Source organism: Calliphora vicina, chromosome 1 (genome assembly GCF_958450345.1).
Source record: "Calliphora vicina chromosome 1, idCalVici1.1, whole genome shotgun sequence".
NCBI lineage: Eukaryota > Metazoa > Arthropoda > Insecta > Diptera > Calliphoridae > Calliphora > Calliphora vicina.
This window is the reverse complement of record NC_088780.1, coordinates 67,931,822-67,952,748: the sequence shown is the minus strand read 5'-3', so window position 1 is coordinate 67,952,748 and position 20,927 is coordinate 67,931,822.

The following is a 20,927-nucleotide window of genomic DNA, read 5'->3' as shown; positions in this document are numbered from 1 at the left end:
TATTTTATAATAAATTGCATTATGTAGTTCAAATATTTTTGTATAATATCCCAATATTGGCCAATATTTCTAAATGTATTAAAAAATGCAGTAAATTTAGCCCATATTTTCTCATTATATAGCTGAAAATCATAAAAAAATTAAATATTTTCCAAGAAAAATTTCAAACATTTTTGAACAACATAAAAATATACCAGAAAATTTAAATAATTTTGTTCAAAAAATTATAAAAGTAAAAATGTAAAAAGTAGAAGTAGAAAAGTAAAAAATAGTAGAAAAGCAAAAAATTATAAAAATAGAAATGTAAAAAAGTAAAAAGTAGAAATGTAAAAAAGTAGAAAAGAAAAAAGTAAAAATTATAAAAGTAGAAAAGTAAAAAGCAAAAAATTATAAAAGTAGAAATGTAAAAAAGTAGAAAAGTAGAAAATAAAAAAGTAAAAATTATAAAAGTAGAAAAGTAAAAATTATAAAAAGTAGAAAAGCAAAAAAATTATAAAAGTAGAAATGTAAAAAAGTAAAAAATTATAAAAGTAGAAATGTAAAAAATTATAAAAGTAAAAATGTAAAAAGTAGAAATGTAAAAATTATAAAAGTAGAAGTAGAAAAGTAAAAAAAATATTGGCCAATATTTCTAAATGTATTAAAAATGCAGTAAATTTAGCCCATATTTTCTCATTATATAGCTGAAAATCATAAAAAAATTAAATATTTTCCAAGAAAAATTTCAAACATTTTTGAACAACATAAAAATATACCAGAAAATTTAAATAATTTTGTTCAAGCCTCCTAGATTTTATTTGAAAACAAAAAATAGGAAAAAAATTTCTGTGAAGTTACGCAATAAATGCCCTACACTTTTTCTTCAAATCGTTGGACAGATGCATTTGTTCCATTGGAACATTTTCGTAGATTTATATTTTTGTAGCAATTATGCCGCGAATGATTCAGAGACACTTCATTAAATTTAAACACGTTTTTACAACGCGTATAATAATAAACACGTTTGTCTTTAATATCATTAAATATATTATAAACTTCACCGTTAAGGATGTATACATTAATTTAATTTTCTTTAATTAAACACCGTCTAATAGGCCAATTGGCTTTGTTCGTGGAGTTTTATTTTATTTAGCAATGTAATTATTAAATGCCCTGTGTTTAACAGGAAGTTTATAAATGTTTCGAATGAAAATTTTCTCCCATACAATACAGAAAGTCGACTTTTCGACCTTTCGACTTTTTCCGTTTTTTAAAAAGTCGACTTTTCGTACTTTCGACTTTTGGTAGTTTATGAAGAGTCGACTTTTCGTACTTTCGACTTTTGGTAGTTTATGAAGAGTCGACTTTTCGAATTCCGACGTTTTAGTTAATCGATTTTGTTCGACTTTTCGACTTTTTTCGACAATTTTCGACTTTCCGACTATTTTCGACTTTTTTCAACTTTTTACCATTTCTTGTAAAAAATAAATGGTTTCTACATTTATTGATGCGCCTTTTGTAATGTTTAGCAATAAAAATGAAATTTATCAAGGCGATAATAGTTAGAAGAATGTTGTAAGAATTTTGTGTAGAAAAATACTTTATTTTATAAACATTTATTTATTATTTACATATATTAGCATACACTACAAAAAATGCAAGTGCAATATTTTTTTTAACAATCTAAAAAGTCGACTTTTAACGACTATTCGACTATTTTCGACTTTTATAGACTATTTTTGACTATTCGACTTTTGAGATAACATAATCGATTGTTTGACTTTTTTCCGACCAAAAAGTCGATTTCGACTTTTTTCAAGATAGAACCCAAGACTCTACAGCTGAAGGAAAGTATAATACGTAAAAGCAAAATCTGAATATAAATTTCTACTTACTATTAAATTTTAAGAAAGTGATATGTAAGGACTATTTTTATACCCTTAACCATGAGTGGCAAGGGTATATATAAGTTTGTCATTCCGTTTGTAATTTCCACATTTTTCATTTGCGACCCCATAAAGTATATATATTCTGGATCTTTATAGATAGAGGAATCGATATAGCCATGTCCGTCTGTCCGTCTTTGTGTTGAAATCAACTTTCCGAAGCCCCCAAATAACTTACATACACGATTCATACATAAATATCTCCGACAATATCTTCCGGCTCGGTCGCTATTTAAAATCGAGAAAATCGGTCCACAAATGGCTGAGATATAAGGAAAAAACTAGGACAACCTCGATTTTTGATCTATTTTTGACCTATATCTGGATTACTAAGTCATTAATATAGACAATATGGATATCTAATGATAGATATTTCAAAAACCTTTGCAACGACGTATATAAGACCATAGTAAGTCGGACATACAATGGGTCAAAATCGGAAAAAAATATTTTTTAACCGGAATTTTTTTTTCATCAAAAATTTTTTTTTGTCATAAATTCTTTTTCCAAAAAAATTAATTAAAGAAATTTAAAAAAAAAAAATTTGAAAAAACTTTTTAAAAAAAATTAAAAAACAATTTGGAAAAAAAAAATTTAAAAACATTAAAAAATTTTGATTTTGTTTAAATAAAAATATTTAAAAAAAAAAATATTTTTAAGTATAATTTGGTGAAGGTTATATAAGATTCGGCACAGCCGAATATAGCTCTCTTACTTGTTTATTTTTAATTTGTAAAACAAAATTGATGTGATTGAGTGAAAATTTTTTTCCTGCTCTCTAATTGTTGGTAATAAGTCAAAGTATTATTTAAAAAATAAAATTTATCAAGTTACCCTACGTTCGGAAAAAAAATGTAATTTTTTTGATAACTACCTTGCAAAAATACTTACTAGAAGGTTTACGGAGCATTTTTTTTGCTTGTAGGGTGGTACGCTTTAATTTACATGAAATGAACACCACATTTATATATAGAATTATACAGTAAACCCTCGAAAACGTGAACTAAGGTAGAGTTACACAAATACGTATGCATTAGGGTTCTATAGCTGAAACAAAAAGTCGACCTTTCGACTTTTTCCGTTTTTAAAAAGTCGACTTTTCGAACTTTCGACTTTTTTCGTTTTTTAAAAAGTCGACTTTTCGAACTTTCGACTTTTTAGTTAAATCGACTTTTTTACACTATTTTCGACTTTCCGACTATTTTCAACTTTTTACCATTTCTTGTAAAAAATATATAGTTTGTTACGTGTCCTTTGGGAGCATTAGACTGAACCATGGCCGACTAGCTTTCAGCATGACTCACCCAGAAGTGGTCCCTCCCTTCACTCTAGCCTCAGGACTGTACTAAAGGCCTGCACAAGACAACATTTTGTAGAAAAATGTCTTACTTCAAAATTTGATGCTTTGTTTTGTTGTGTCGACGCGCACATCATGTTGTTCAATGTCATCGCGCCGCAAAAACCATGTTGTACCATGTCATCGCGCCGCGAAAACCGTGTTGTGCCATGTCATGTCTATAACTATTGATGATGCTGTTGTTATGTGTGGTAGCTTGAATTGAATTCATGTTAACAAGTGTCGCATTGTTAGGCAGAATAAAATTGCATAGCAGAATGAAATTGTACACAACTGCTGAACTGTGAAAATCTGAGAACTATTATTATTTAGCATTATATTTTTTTTTTTTTAAATATTTAGAACAAATAATATAAGGATTTTTAAAAAATATAAATAATAAAGTGTAACACAGGAAAAAGAAATTCATAATTGGAATGAATTTTTTAATAAATATTATTAATCGAACAAGAATTTTTTCCAAACTTTTTTCATTCAGAATAAGAACATGTTCATAAATATTATAAAATTGTACATGAAGGAAATTTTAGCTTTTTTTACACAAATTTGTTGCTATTTTATAATAAATTGCATTATGTAGTTCAAATATTTTTGTATAATATCCCAATATTGGCCAATATTTCTAAATGTATTAAAAAATGCAGTAAATTTAGCCCATATTTTCTCATTATATAGATGAAAATCATAAAAAAATTAAATATTTTCCAAGAAAAATTTCAAACATTTTTGAACAACATAAAAATATACCAGAAAATTTAAATAATTTTGTTCAAAAAATTATAAAAGTAAAAATGTAAAAAGTAGAAGTAGAAAAGTAAAAAATAGTAGAAAAGCAAAAAATTATAAAAATAGAAATGTAAAAAAGTAAAAAGTAGAAATGTAAAAAAGTAGAAAAGAAAAAAGTAAAAATTATAAAAGTAGAAAAGTAAAAAGCAAAAAATTATAAAAGTAGAAATGTAAAAAAGTAGAAAAGTAGAAAATAAAAAAGTAAAAATTATAAAAGTAGAAAAGTAAAAATTATAAAAAGTAGAAAAGCAAAAAAATTATAAAAGTAGAAATGTAAAAAAGTAAAAAATTATAAAAGTAGAAATGTAAAAAATTATAAAAGTAAAAATGTAAAAAGTAGAAATGTAAAAATTATAAAAGTAGAAGTAGAAAAGTAAAAAAAATATTGGCCAATATTTCTAAATGTATTAAAAATGCAGTAAATTTAGCCCATATTTTCTCATTATATAGCTGAAAATCATAAAAAAATTAAATATTTTCCAAGAAAAATTTCAAACATTTTTGAACAACATAAAAATATACCAGAAAATTTAAATAATTTTGTTCAAGCCTCCTAGATTTTATTTGAAAACAAAAAATAGGAAAAAAATTTCTGTGAAGTTACGCAATAAATGCCCTACACTTTTTCTTCAAATCGTTGGACAGATGCATTTGTTCCATTGGAACATTTTCGTAGATTTATATTTTTGTAGCAATTATGCCGCGAATGATTCAGAGACACTTCATTAAATTTAAACACGTTTTTACAACGCGTATAATAATAAACACGTTTGTCTTTAATATCATTAAATATATTATAAACTTCACCGTTAAGGATGTATACATTAATTTAATTTTCTTTAATTAAACACCGTCTAATAGGCCAATTGGCTTTGTTCGTGGAGTTTTATTTTATTTAGCAATGTAATTATTAAATGCCCTGTGTTTAACAGGAAGTTTATAAATGTTTCGAATGAAAATTTTCTCCCATACAATACAGAAAGTCGACTTTTCGACCTTTCGACTTTTTCCGTTTTTTAAAAAGTCGACTTTTCGTACTTTCGACTTTTGGTAGTTTATGAAGAGTCGACTTTTCGTACTTTCGACTTTTGGTAGTTTATGAAGAGTCGACTTTTCGAATTCCGACGTTTTAGTTAATCGATTTTGTTCGACTTTTCGACTTTTTTCGACAATTTTCGACTTTCCGACTATTTTCGACTTTTTTCAACTTTTTACCATTTCTTGTAAAAAATAAATGGTTTCTACATTTATTGATGCGCCTTTTGTAATGTTTAGCAATAAAAATGAAATTTATCAAGGCGATAATAGTTAGAAGAATGTTGTAAGAATTTTGTGTAGAAAAATACTTTATTTTATAAACATTTATTTATTATTTACATATATTAGCATACACTACAAAAAATGCAAGTGCAATATTTTTTTTAACAATCTAAAAAGTCGACTTTTAACGACTATTCGACTATTTTCGACTTTTATAGACTATTTTTGACTATTCGACTTTTGAGATAACATAATCGATTGTTTGACTTTTTTCCGACCAAAAAGTCGATTTCGACTTTTTTCAAGATAGAACCCAAGACTCTACAGCTGAAGGTAAGTATAATACGTAAAAGCAAAATCTGAATATAAATTTCTACTTACTATTAAATTTTAAGAAAGTGATATGTAAGGACTATTTTTATACCCTTAACCATGAGTGGCAAGGGTATATATAAGTTTGTCATTCCGTTTGTAATTTCCACATTTTTCATTTGCGACCCCATAAAGTATATATATTCTGGATCTTTATAGATAGAGGAATCGATATAGCCATGTCCGTCTGTCCGTCTTTGTGTTGAAATCAACTTTCCGAAGCCCCCAAATAACTTACATACACGATTCATACATAAATATCTCCGACAATATCTTCCGGCTCGGTCGCTATTTAAAATCGAGAAAATCGGTCCACAAATGGCTGAGATATAAGGAAAAAACTAGGACAACCTCGATTTTTGATCTATTTTTGACCTATATCTGGATTACTAAGTCATTAATATAGACAATATGGATATCTAATGATAGATATTTCAAAAACCTTTGCAACGACGTATATAAGACCATAGTAAGTCGGACATACAATGGGTCAAAATCGGAAAAAAATATTTTTTAACCGGAATTTTTTTTTCATCAAAAATTTTTTTTTGTCATAAATTCTTTTTCCAAAAAAATTAATTAAAGAAATTTAAAAAAAAAAAATTTGAAAAAACTTTTTAAAAAAAATTAAAAAACAATTTGGAAAAAAAAAATTTAAAAACATTAAAAAATTTTGATTTTGTTTAAATAAAAATATTTAAAAAAAAAATATTTTTAAGTATAATTTGGTGAAGGTTATATAAGATTCGGCACAGCCGAATATAGCTCTCTTACTTGTTTATTTTTAATTTGTAAAACAAAATTGATGTGATTGAGTGAAAATTTTTTTCCTGCTCTCTAATTGTTGGTAATAAGTCAAAGTATTATTTAAAAAATAAAATTTATCAAGTTACCCTACGTTCGGAAAAAAAATGTAATTTTTTTGATAACTACCTTGCAAAAATACTTACTAGAAGGTTTACGGAGCATTTTTTTTGCTTGTAGGGTGGTACGCTTTAATTTACATGAAATGAACACCACATTTATATATAGAATTATACAGTAAACCCTCGAAAACGTGAACTAAGGTAGAGTTACACAAATACGTATGCATTAGGGTTCTATAGCTGAAACAAAATGTCGACCTTTCGACTTTTTCCGTTTTTAAAAAGTCGACTTTTCGAACTTTCGACTTTTTTCGTTTTTTAAAAAGTCGACTTTTCGAACTTTCGACTTTTTAGTTAAATCGACTTTTTTACACTATTTTCGACTTTCCGACTATTTTCAACTTTTTACCATTTCTTGTAAAAAATATATAGTTTGTTACGTGTCCTTTGGGAGCATTAGACTGAACCATGGCCGACTAGCTTTCAGCATGACTCACCCAGAAGTGGTCCCTCCCTTCACTCTAGCCTCAGGACTGTACTAAAGGCCTGCACAAGACAACATTTTGTAGAAAAATGTCTTACTTCAAAATTTGATGCTTTGTTTTGTTGTGTCGACGCGCACATCATGTTGTTCAATGTCATCGCGCCGCAAAAACCATGTTGTACCATGTCATCGCGCCGCGAAAACCGTGTTGTGCCATGTCATGTCTATAACTATTGATGATGCTGTTGTTATGTGTGGTAGCTTGAATTGAATTCATGTTAACAAGTGTCGCATTGTTAGGCAGAATAAAATTGCATAGCAGAATGAAATTGTACACAACTGCTGAACTGTGAAAATCTGAGAACTATTATTATTTAGCATTATATTTTTTTTTTTTAAATATTTAGAACAAATAATATAAGGATTTTTAAAAAATATAAATAATAAAGTGTAACACAGGAAAAAGAAATTCATAATTGGAATGAATTTTTTAATAAATATTATTAATCGAACAAGAATTTTTTCCAAACTTTTTTCATTCAGAATAAGAACATGTTCATAAATATTATAAAATTGTACATGAAGGAAATTTTAGCTTTTTTTACACAAATTTGTTGCTATTTTATAATAAATTGCATTATGTAGTTCAAATATTTTTGTATAATATCCCAATATTGGCCAATATTTCTAAATGTATTAAAAAATGCAGTAAATTTAGCCCATATTTTCTCATTATATAGCTGAAAATCATAAAAAAATTAAATATTTTCCAAGAAAAATTTCAAACATTTTTGAACAACATAAAAATATACCAGAAAATTTAAATAATTTTGTTCAAAAAATTATAAAAGTAAAAATGTAAAAAGTAGAAGTAGAAAAGTAAAAAATAGTAGAAAAGCAAAAAATTATAAAAATAGAAATGTAAAAAAGTAAAAAGTAGAAATGTAAAAAAGTAGAAAAGAAAAAAGTAAAAATTATAAAAGTAGAAAAGTAAAAAGCAAAAAATTATAAAAGTAGAAATGTAAAAAAGTAGAAAAGTAGAAAATAAAAAAGTAAAAATTATAAAAGTAGAAAAGTAAAAATTATAAAAAGTAGAAAAGCAAAAAAATTATAAAAGTAGAAATGTAAAAAAGTAAAAAATTATAAAAGTAGAAATGTAAAAAATTATAAAAGTAAAAATGTAAAAAGTAGAAATGTAAAAATTATAAAAGTAGAAGTAGAAAAGTAAAAAAAATATTGGCCAATATTTCTAAATGTATTAAAAATGCAGTAAATTTAGCCCATATTTTCTCATTATATAGCTGAAAATCATAAAAAAAATAAATATTTTCCAAGAAAAATTTCAAACATTTTTGAACAACATAAAAATATACCAGAAAATTTAAATAATTTTGTTCAAGCCTCCTAGATTTTATTTGAAAACAAAAAATAGGAAAAAAATTTCTGTGAAGTTACGCAATAAATGCCCTACACTTTTTCTTCAAATCGTTGGACAGATGCATTTGTTCCATTGGAACATTTTCGTAGATTTATATTTTTGTAGCAATTATGCCGCGAATGATTCAGAGACACTTCATTAAATTTAAACACGTTTTTACAACGCGTATAATAATAAACACGTTTGTCTTTAATATCATTAAATATATTATAAACTTCACCGTTAAGGATGTATACATTAATTTAATTTTCTTTAATTAAACACCGTCTAATAGGCCAATTGGCTTTGTTCGTGGAGTTTTATTTTATTTAGCAATGTAATTATTAAATGCCCCGTTAATAACATTCGAGCGGTTGTACCTAAGTCAGGTAGTATTTAAAATATATATGTGAAAAACATTAAATTCCATGAAAATTTTTGGCGTTTTATGGCTTATATTCAACGTATTCCTTTTTAAGTAATAATATAACAGGTAATATTACTAAATATTGTAAAATTTTTCTAAACAACATTGAAAAACCCATTGATGTACTTTCGTATTTTTATTTTGACCTCTATATAATATAAATATAAATTCCAGTTGTATTTTTATAGTCAATTTTTTCTTATTGCACACAATAAATACCACAAATGAATTGAAATCATCTCATACAAACAATGCCTCATACATGATTTAAATGACTTGAAATTATTTTCCATGTCATCCATGCATCTGTTAATTTTTTTAATGTTGTGTGTGTTATGATGTTGTTAAAATGATGCTGAATTTGTTTTTTGTTTTGATATACATTGCCTTTGCGTGTTGCTGTTAAGTAGGTAAAAGAACATAACATGACATGACAAAAGCATCATGTGGCAATTGTCTTCATGTTAAACAATGCTGCATGTGCAGGTCTTTAGACTGTACCAATAAAATATAAATAAAAAAAAAAACAAACAGAAACTAACATGACTGCACTACACTAAGACATCAATACAATAGGAGGTAGATGTTACTTCAGCCGCCCTTCCCAAACATGGTTACTGATATCCTGAAATTTTACTGTAACCCCATAACACCGCTCGCAGTTCACCACTTACCTTTTCTTTTTCCTACCCCTTAAATAAATAAATTTAAGCCCTCATTTTATCTAATCTTTATATAAATTTTATAATAAAATTTATTTTATTAAACATAAAAGAAAAATCTTAAGGCTTATACATTTGTTTTCTATTTTTGTACTCTGATATTGTTTTTATATAAAAAAATAAACAAATCAAAACATAAAAAAAATTTTCACTAGATCCATTATCAAAGTGCACAAACAATTAACAATGAAAATAGAGATAAAAAATAAAACTAACATATAAAAAATAACAATCAATTAGTAATATTCACAATGACAAGTATCATGCGTTTCTACATGCCACAGGAAAAGTAAATTCTATACCCTGAAAATTGTTTCAGTTATTTTTCTTTTATACTTTTTAAAAATAATATTTTTTCCTTTTATCTATATATATAAAAGAGTAACGTTACTGACTGACTGACTGACTGATTCATCATCGCACAGCCCAAACGGCTGAAGCTAGAATCACGAAATTTTAACTGTGGGTTCCTCCCTCCCCAAAACGATCCGATAAGAAGGGATTTTTGGAAATTCGAACGTTTAGGGGGTAAAAAAAGGGTAAAAACGGGTAAATTCGGTAACCTTATATCTTCAAAACTAATAAAGATACAAAAAAACTTAAAATAGCATGTTACTCCATTTAAAAAATAAGCTGACAGGTGTTTCGTACTTTTTGGAAATTCGAAACTTTTAGGGGAGAAAACGGGTAAAAACTGTATTTTGGTACTTTTTTTGCACCCTATGTATCTTTTAAACCAATAAACATAGAAACAAATTTTAAATCGTATTCTTTAATTAACAAAAAATAAAAAATATAAGTTTGGTACTTTTTGGAAATTCGAACTTTTAAGGGATAAAAATTGTGTTAATTTTTGGTACTTTTTCATAAAATATGTTTTTCTATAATTTGACATAGACATACGAATATTTTATTATGATCTCCCACCACGATATAGAAATTTATTTGAATGAAATTGTACCACCTCAATGGGGATAAAAAAGGTACCAAAAAGGGGATAAAATCGGGAAAATACATTATATTTGAAATTATTAAGCCAATTTTGATAATTTTTTTTAAAGTTGGTTCCTGGATTCATACAAAAATTAACTAACAGCGTGTTATTTGGAACTCGAGTACCAAGGTGTATATTGGGCCAAATCCGGGTAAACAGTTTGGTACTTTTTTTAAAACATATTTATTCTTGGGCACATTAACACAGATTTTAATATTTTGATACATGCCTATAGCATAAACAATTTTGGCAAAATGGAATATTTTTAAATTTCAAACTTGAGGGGTGTTCAAGTAAGAAAAGGGAAATTGGTACTTTTCTCCTAATGGTACTTTTTTAAAATTTAAAATTATTTCAGTTATCGACATTAAAGTTAGCTGATATGTATTTGAGTGAAGTTAGTGTTAGGAATAGGGGATAATATTTAGGTACCAAAATGTGTGAACTGAACTATAGGTACTTTTTTGTTCATCTAATGGTACTTTTTTGAAATTTCTATAATAATGGACTTAGAAACATGAAATTAAACATATATGGTCCTAAGTGAGTGAGAATTCTAGCGGGAGACTTTTTGGTACTTTTTCTTTATTGGAATGGTACTTTTTGTAATTTCTTCACCAATGAACCTAGAAACATGAAATAAAGCTTATATGGAACCGAGTGAGTGGGAAACCACAAGTGTGGGCTTTTTGGTCCTTTTTCTATATTCTAATGGTACTTTTTTGAATTTTCTATAACAATGGACTTAGAGACATGAAATTAAGCATATATGGTCCTAAGTGAGTGAGAATTCTAGGGGGAGACTTTTTGGTACTTTTTCTTTATTCGAATGGTACTTTTTGTAATTTCTTCACCAATGAACCTAAAAACATGAAATTAAGACCGGAGTGAGTGGGAATCTACAAGTGACTGCTTTTTGGTACTTTTTCTATATTCGAATGGTACTTTTTGAATTTTCTGTAATAATGGACATAGAAATATGAAGTTAAGCATATATAATCCTAAGTGACTGAGAATTCTAGGGGGAGACTTTTTGGTACTTTTTGTTTATTATAATAGTACTTTTTTGAATTTTCTATAACAATGAACTTAGAAACATGAAATTAAGCATATATGGTCCTAAGTAAGTGAGAATTCTATGGGGAGACTTTGTGGTACTTTTTCTTTATACGATTGGTACTTTTTGTAATTTCTTCACCAATGAACCTAGAAACATGAAATAAAGCTTATATGGAACCGAGTGAGTGGGAAACTACAAGTGGGTGCTTTTTGGTACTTTTTCTATATTCTAATGGTACTTTTTGAATTTTCTATAATATAATGGACCTAAATATGAAATTAAGCGTATATGGTCCTAAGTGATTGAAAATTCAAGCGGATACCTCATGGTACCTTTTGTTTATTCTAATGGTACTTTTTTTTAATTTTCTATAGCAATGGACTTAAAAACATGAAATTAAGCATACATGGTCCTAAGTGAGTTAGAATTCTAGGGGAGACTTTTTGGTACTTTTTCTTTATTCGAATGGTACTTTTTGTAATTTCTTCACCAATGAACCTTGAAATATAAAATAAAGGTTATATGGACCAGAGTGAGTGGGAATCCGCAAGTGGCTGCTTTTTGGTACTTTTTCTATATTCTAATGGTACTTTTTTGAATTGTCTATAACAATGGACTTATAAATATGAAATTAAACATATATGGTCCTAAGTGAGTGAGAATTCTAAGGGGAGACTTTTTGGTACTTTTTCTTTATTCGAATGGTACTTTTTGTAATTTCTTCACCAATGAACCTAGAATCATGAAATAAAGCTTATATGAACCCGAGTGACTGGAAAACCACAAGTGTATACTTTTTAGTACTTTTTCTATATTATAATGGTACTTTTTTGAATTTTCTATAACAATGGACTTAGAAACACGAAATTAAACATATATGGTCCTAAGTGAGTGAGAAGTCTAGGGGGAGAATTTTTGGTACTTATTCTTTATTCAAATGGTACTTTTTGTAATTTCTTCACCAATGAACCTAGAAACATTAAATAAAGGTTATACGGACCCGAGTGGGTGAGCAACTACAAGTGGGTGCTTTTTGGTACTTTTTCTATATTCTAATGGTACTTTTTGAATTTTCTATAACATAATGGACCTAGACTTTCCAAAAAATCGATCGGTTTCGGTTTTGTGATAATTTATTAAATCTTAAGTATTATAGAAACAAAATTAGTTGATAATATAGGAAATGATATACAAAAATTCAAACTTGTGAATGCGAATTTAAAAGTGATAATCAATGGTACTATTTCCTTATTGCAATGGTACTTTTCGAATATTTTATAATAATAAACCTAAAAATTTAAAATTAGGAACACATTTAGCATTTTCTATAATAATGGACCCAGAAATATGAAATTAGAAATTTTCAATTAGATTCACAAAGTGAGACTTGATAGTACTATTTTTTTCTTCTAATTGGGGTGGCGAAGCGCACCGGGTCAGCTAGTAATATATATATATGTCCTATGACTTGAAAGAGCTCTCTAAAACAGCGATGTTCAAAAATAAAAATGAAGATGTATTGCTGAGAGAGCTACCCAGCAAACATAATGTCAAACACTTAAAATAAGAACAAAATAAAGAATGTTTAGATTTAGAATTTTTGCCAGATATAACCAATTTATTAAATGAAAGTAATATAAATTTTAAGGAAATGAAAGAATATACATTATACGGCCTAAATTCTCTCAAATTGTTTATTTATTTTTGACCTTGTCTTTTTTGTGTTCAATCGTAATTGAAACGCGTGTGTTTGCTATGCTTCATCCAAAAACCAACCAACAACAATGCTTAATGAATTTCTTTAAAAAGAGAGGCATTTGTTACGCTCTTTAAAAGAGCACAACAAATGTGTGTACATTTTTTAAACAATTGTTGTATGGGGTGAACATCACTGCTCTAAAATCATAATCAAATATCTTCCTTTTCCTCATTAACACTAAAACGCTCTGATTTTGATATCTGTTGTGACACAAATTACTTTTAATTTATTTGTTACCTTGTTACTTTTAAGGGGGGAAAGGTTTTTAATGGAGAACCTTTAAGGAGTCACTTCCCAGGAAGTTACCGGTTTCTTATTGTCTTCTAGAAACCAGTCTCAAGCTGTTTATTTATAAAAAAACAAACATCCTCAGAACAAAATTTAATATGCATATAAGCTAAACTTACGTTCTCCAATTTATTGACAACAAATAACAGGAACATTAAACTTTGTACACCTTCCCAAACAAATATTATATTTAGCCTATCAAACAAAAAATTTAACGCATAAATTACGTTGAACTAACTAGTTTTCCTGTATATCATTTGCTCACCATCGTTTCTACTTATTTTGACACAGTTAAATCGTCACAAATTCTTAATTTTCTTATTTATAACCACTGTTTAATAATTTGTTTTTCTTTTGCGCACTGCCTTGTGTCGACTTTATTTGTCTACGCCCAGAACTGAAATAACCCCAAATACCAAAGATGGCTAAGGCTGGACGGGGTTAATCACATCTTCCAATAGAGCCATCTTTTATTTAAATTCCCTCTTAATTTACTGCGACTCGTTAGTTCGGGCGGTCGCATGAACAAGGTTTCCCCCCAGTTGCCAATGGTCTACTGCGGATTGGCAATCCCCAGTACACAAGGTAGACCATTCCGAACCTAAAATTATGAAAATTAAATAAAAATTATAAATATTTGAGAGCACGGCCATTGGGTAATGCGGTAGGTGTGCTGGCCATGAGGAATAGTGATTGACCTTTCAATTATCCCTGGTACCCCCACGCAAACATTTTGTCTTCATACCCCCTACATTCGGCACCCTCGAAAACCCACCGCATCTAGTTTCTACATTTATTGATGCGCCTTTTGTAATGTTTAGCAATAAAAATAGAATTTATTAAGGCGATAATAGTTAGAAGAATGTTGGAAGAATTTTGTGTAGAAAAAAAGCTTTATTTTATAAACATTTATTTATTATTTATATTAGCATATACTACAAAAACTGCAAGTGTACCAAATTGCAATAGTTTTAGTTTAATGTTGAAATTAAATATTTTTTGAACAATCTAAAATGTCGACTTTTATCGACTATTCGACTATTTTCGACTTTTATCGACTATTCGACTTTTTCCGACTTTTATCGACTATTCGACTTTTTTCCGACCAAAAAGTCGATTTCGACTTTTTCAGCAAAAAGTCGATTGTTCGAACAAATTTGTGGATAATTTTGTACCATTTTCGACTTTTGGCCGGACAAAGGTACCTTTGGCCGCACTGTGCCTTCTGGTAAATTTTTCAAAAACTATTATTGACAACTTTATTTGTCTTCACTTGTATGCAGTAATTGCCATATATTTTTTGAAGAAAACTTTTTATTTCTAAAAAAAAACTTTTTTCAACAAAAAAACTTTTTTTAAGTACATACTAAAATTACAAAACCCAATTCCTACATAGATTTAATCAAACTGAGATAATTTATGTGAATTCAGTTCTGGAGACACTTTCAATATATTCAAATCAATCTCCCCATATTGATATCAATTTTCCAAAAACTTTTTTTAAAAAAAATAAAACTTTTTGCGTCTCAAAAACCTTGCAAAAAAAAGGAAAACTTGACATATGGTAACACTGCTTGTATGAAAGTGTCGAAAAACACTCCACCTCCCAGCTAGCAGTTGAAAGATTATTTGACGATGGCGATGATTTTGCGACTCATTTTTTAATCGTCCAGACAATTTTTGAAGTAAAAATACTCTTTATTTAATATAATTATAATTTTTCAGTGGAATATACGGATGAAGTGAATTGAATACACCATGCAGAACGTCTACTCAGTGACTTGTGATAAAGTTTCAACATAATTGGATTTAAGTGAGGTTTCCACCGCCTGGATTGTGGAAACAGCACTATAATATTTTAAACTAATATCAAGCCTTTTTTTAGATTCCAATGACGCAAGTCAAGTAGTGCAGTACACTCCGTTAACTACCATCCCCATCAAAGTTGGTGTCGACTGCTCCAAATCATTTGTGCATGCTCGTGACCGACTTGAAAAGGGTGACTGAACGTAGCATAATTTAATAATAATGTTATTTAATTTTTTTATATATTTAACTATTCATATTTTTATTTATTATTAAAGAATATAAAACACAAAAAAAAAACTATTTATTTATTTAGTACCCACTGTTAGGATCAATTAAAGGTATTTTTGGCGATTGTTTCAAGACTCTTTTAAAGTAGGTCTTAAAGAGTATTACGCGATTATTTTTGGCGCATCGTAGAAGATTAATTACAGCGATTTATTCAAGGCTCGTTTGAAGTAGGAGTCTTACACGATTCTTTTGGCGGCATGGTAGACGACTCATATGGAAGAGTCGCCGTCAACAAATAGTTTCTCCTGTTTAATTGAACTTGCGCGATCGGAATACAATATCGCTGGCGATTAATTTAATCGCCAGCTCCGATCGCGAAAGATTCTTCTACGATCGAATATGCTAGCTGGGGCGAAATTCAGTAGGCAGTGAGCTGCAGGTGGCTACTTGTGTGATTGTGTTAGTGCAAAAGTGTGAATGTGTTGTGTTGAACTGTTACTTGCATGTGTAAACGCTAGGTTAGAGGAACCAGTACGATATGTATACATAAAGTAACTGTTAGTTCACCGTATAATATGTGCTAATATTATTTATTGTTATTATTCATTTCAATCATTTTGTTTTATTTTCCTTTTTTTATTGTATTAAATTTGTTCATATTTATACCCTTCACCATGAGTGGCAAGGGTATATATAAGTTTGTCATTCCGTTTGTAATTTCCAAATTTTTCATTTGCGACCCCATAAAGTATATATAGCCATGCCCGTCTGTTGAAATCAACTTTCCGAAGCCCCCAAATAACTTACATACACGATTCATACATCAATATCTCCGAAATTCTTCCGGCTCGGTCGCTATCGAGAAAATCGGTCCACAAATGGCTGAGATATAAGGAAAAAACTAGGACAACCTCGATTTTTGATCTATTTTTGACCTATATCTGGATTACTAAGTCATTAACATAGACAATATGGATATCTAATGATATATATTTCAAAGACCTTTGCAACGACGTATATAAGACCATAGTAATTTGGACATACAATGGGTCAAAATCGGAAAAAAATATTTTTTAACCCGAATTTTTAAAAAAATTTTAAAACATTAAAAAAAATTTTTGATTTTGTTTAAATAAAAATATTTAAAAAAAAAAATATTTTTAAGTATAATTTGGTGAAGGGTATATAAGATTCGGCACAGCCGAATATAGCTCTCTTACTTGTTTTATCTCACTGTTGTCACAGTAATTTGTTAGCATTTTTGTTCATACTAACCACTGTAACTTATTTTGATAATGACCCGTTAGTTTTTATTATTTGTTTCTCACTTCAATTCTCATAACTAGTATGTTGTTGTTCTTAAAAATGCAATTTATTTATTTTGGAGACTTATTGCGTGTATGTTGTTTTTGCATCAGTGTTGCCACCAAGACAATTATAAACTACACATGCCTCATGCCTAAATTACACATACGAGAAAAAATTACACATGGAAATAAATTTTCGTGATTTCAATCAAGGCGTATTAATCAGGTGAGAGCGTCTCGGCAACAAATACAACAAAGACAATATTTGTTATTTGTCAAGAGATTGAGAATGTCAAAACAGAAAAATTAAAAAATAAATAAATAAATTACTGGTAATTTTTTATAAATACGTCGAACGGGAATAAAAATCTTAGTGATTACAATATAACATTTAAACTATCCATTTAACAGTGTCCATCTGTTTGTGTAAAACCTTAGCATGTCCAAAATACATAAACTAATTCTTGCAAGGAGATGTAATGAAAATCAGCATTTAGCTTTGTCTGTCTGTTTAAAATATGTACTTACAAGTCCAAAATACACAACCTAATTCGTGAAAATATTTTGGTATTGAAAATCAGCATTTAGCTGCATGTGTAAAATACTCGCGAATCCAAAATACACAACATAGTTCTTGTAAGGAGTTTGATATTGAAAATCAGCAAATGCTATTCAGTAGAAAAACAAATCCATTTAGGTATGTCCGTCTGTCTGTGTAAAATACTCACAAGTCCAAAATACACAACCTAATTCGCGAAAGGAGATTTAAGCATTAAGCTGTATGTGTAAAATACTGGCAAATCCAAAATACACAACCAAATTCTTGTAAGGAGTTTGGTAGGTATTGAAAATCAGTAAAATGAGAGTCAATCTTGAAAAAATTGTATGTATTTTCAACAAACAAATACTAATATAGCTTATTTTGTTTTTGCAGATATTATTGTTGTTGTTTGCTGTAACGCTGTGTGAATTTCGTGTGTATGAGTTTGAATGTTTATACTATAAACACTATTAACTTTATAGAGTGGAATTTGTGTAATTCAAGATTTATGTATTAACGATTTGGCACAGCCGAATATAACGTTCTAACTTGTTCCGTATTTTAATGTATTATGATGATGTATTTATCTACCAATGATTTAGCATCCTACTTTATATAATTCTTAAATAAATATAACAATATACATATTTAAATTAATTAAACTAAATGATTTTATTAGTTGGAAAATATAAGTAGATACATAGGTATACAGGAGTATTTAAGTATATTAAATTATATTCAGCTTTAACGGTCACTAGAGTTATATGGATATGTATATTGATTACGTCGGTATAGAACATTTTTCCTTCACTTTTTTAACTTTGTACCTAAAATTATATAAGACAAACATATTATTTATAGAAGCTTACAGTACTATTGCTTTTATTGTTTTTAAGGTTTACTAATTTATTATTTTTTGTATTATATTTAATAAAATTGAATGCATTCTTAATATACTCCACGATGTGGTTACAATTGAATGCGAAATGTTGTTGGATTGTTAAGCATTAGTAACTTTAATATCCGTCTTCAAATATAATAAGCAAAATAGGAAAAGATACTTTAGTTTTTAATGAATAATTTTAGTTTCTAATAAGAATTGTTATCAAATTAAATAAGGATTAAATACTTTAAATTTTGTTTATTTGTATGTGTCCCTTTTGTGGTACATCGACATATGTAGCGATATGCGACATTTTGTACTACACACGTAGTACTTTTTGTAGTCATGAAGCTTTGTAGACTCTTAGGAATTTCATCTATTGTTCTAAAAGAATGTTTTTATTAGTTTAAAATTATAGTTGTAAAACATTAGCAAATAAATATATACACATGTATATACACACATACATACCATTATGTATGTTAAGAAGTTTTATTATTGTCGAGTTGAGTTTTTTGAAAGTACATATAGTAATTGCACTTGAGAAAAGAAAATAATTAGGATTAAGTATTAATTTTTAATTAATTAATTACAGAACTTACTTTTTGTTAATAAAAGAATTTACAAATTTATTTTCAACATTTTTTTGTAGCCCATGATCCGTTGTTTAGCCTTTTGGACCTTCAGACGTCTATTTAAATGCCTTACGCGAAAATGTATTCTGCATTTGAAGAAAAATTTCTTTATGTTTTCGGGTAGTTCTACATGTGTGCTTTCCCTGACCAAGTGTTCATGAAGTTTCCGGCAGTGTGATATTTCCATGCCATTTATTTTGTGGAATACACATTCTAACTTCTTCACGTTTGCCATAAAGTGAATTGCCGGCTTTTTTAGGGAACCTCTTGACACCTGGTCAACCCATGTAAATGAATTTTGATGGCATTCGTAACCTTCAAGATTAAGCTCTCTAATAATATATCCAGATATATATTCTAAAGCATCCTCTTGAAGGGCACCAATGTCATCAAAATTCGCCACATCTAGGTCATCGAGATCATGAGTATTTTCTGCATCCTGTTCTTGGAAATCATCAAACATGAGCAGGTCCATATTTTCCGCATCGCGTACAACGTTTATGGTTTGATTTGTGGAAGTGAGCCACTCGGTATTATCACTTTGGACATTACCAGTTCCATTTAGGTACTCTGTGTTTCTAGCTAAAAAAAAATTAAATATTTTTAAAATTTACAAAAAGGATATACTATTTTAAACACACCCAAAATGTATTTTCGTAGCCTGTATTTAAATTCCTTTGGAGAAGGGTGATCATTTAAACCACCTTTACTACGTATGGCGCCAAAAAAGTGTTCCAATACATCTTGATTTAGACGACTGGTTACCACATATGACATTTTGAACTTCTGGGCGACGTATTCGTAAAGCATCACCAAAGCTTTGTTGGATATTAAAACACCCTTTTGAAAAAACTCCAATTTCTTTTTCCCAGGAACTAGTGGAACTGACATAAGCTCGTTCATTTGTGTCAACTTGAGTTGTTGATTTTCTAATGCGTTTCCGTATGGTTCCTTAATGGATTAAAATATGTTGTAGAATATGGTCTTACTGAAACAGAAGATTATTAACCTTTCCAGGGTATCCAAATGTATTTAGTGACGAATTAAGAATATCGAACCAGTCGTTCACTAACTGAACGAAGTCAGCTGTTAGAATTGCATTGCAGAGGTCATTACCTAAGGAGTAACACCGTCTAATGGCATTGGCAGTGGTATTAGAAAACAGCTGCGCTGCTAGCTTTACTTTTTGTCTTCCTGTGGATTTTGTAGATACAATTATATACACATTTATTTATTGTTAAATGAAATATTGATGTACCTGCTCCTTTGACCGAAATATGTTCGTCGGTCAGTTTAAATGTAATAGATACATCGGACTTATTAGTGTATGTTAACAAATCAAGGATCGTTCGAGATGTTAACAGTTGGTTCTTATAAACTAAGCCTGTATCTAAATAATGATTCCTTATTAATTTTAACAGGTGTGGTGGATCACAGAAAGTAAATATCTTGTCATTGGGATTTTCAGGATTAGGAAACCATGGTTTTTCTTGAAACAAAATGTATAATTAGTATCAAAAACATAATAACTAATGATAATTACACAGCGCTACGATGGAAAAAAAAACTTGGTTAACGACCCAGCGTGGGTTATAGGTCTTGCTGAGTACATTAAAAATTGTGTCAAACAATTTCAGAAACACCCTCAAATTCAGAAGTTATTCTAAAAAAAACCGTTTTCAGTGATGTTCCCCAACTTATCGACCTGTAACTCCGTCAGTTTATGCATATATTTTATGAAAGTTTAATTGCCTATCCATAATTGTTTAAAATTTTGAAATCGGTCTAAAAATGTGTGAGTGAGAGG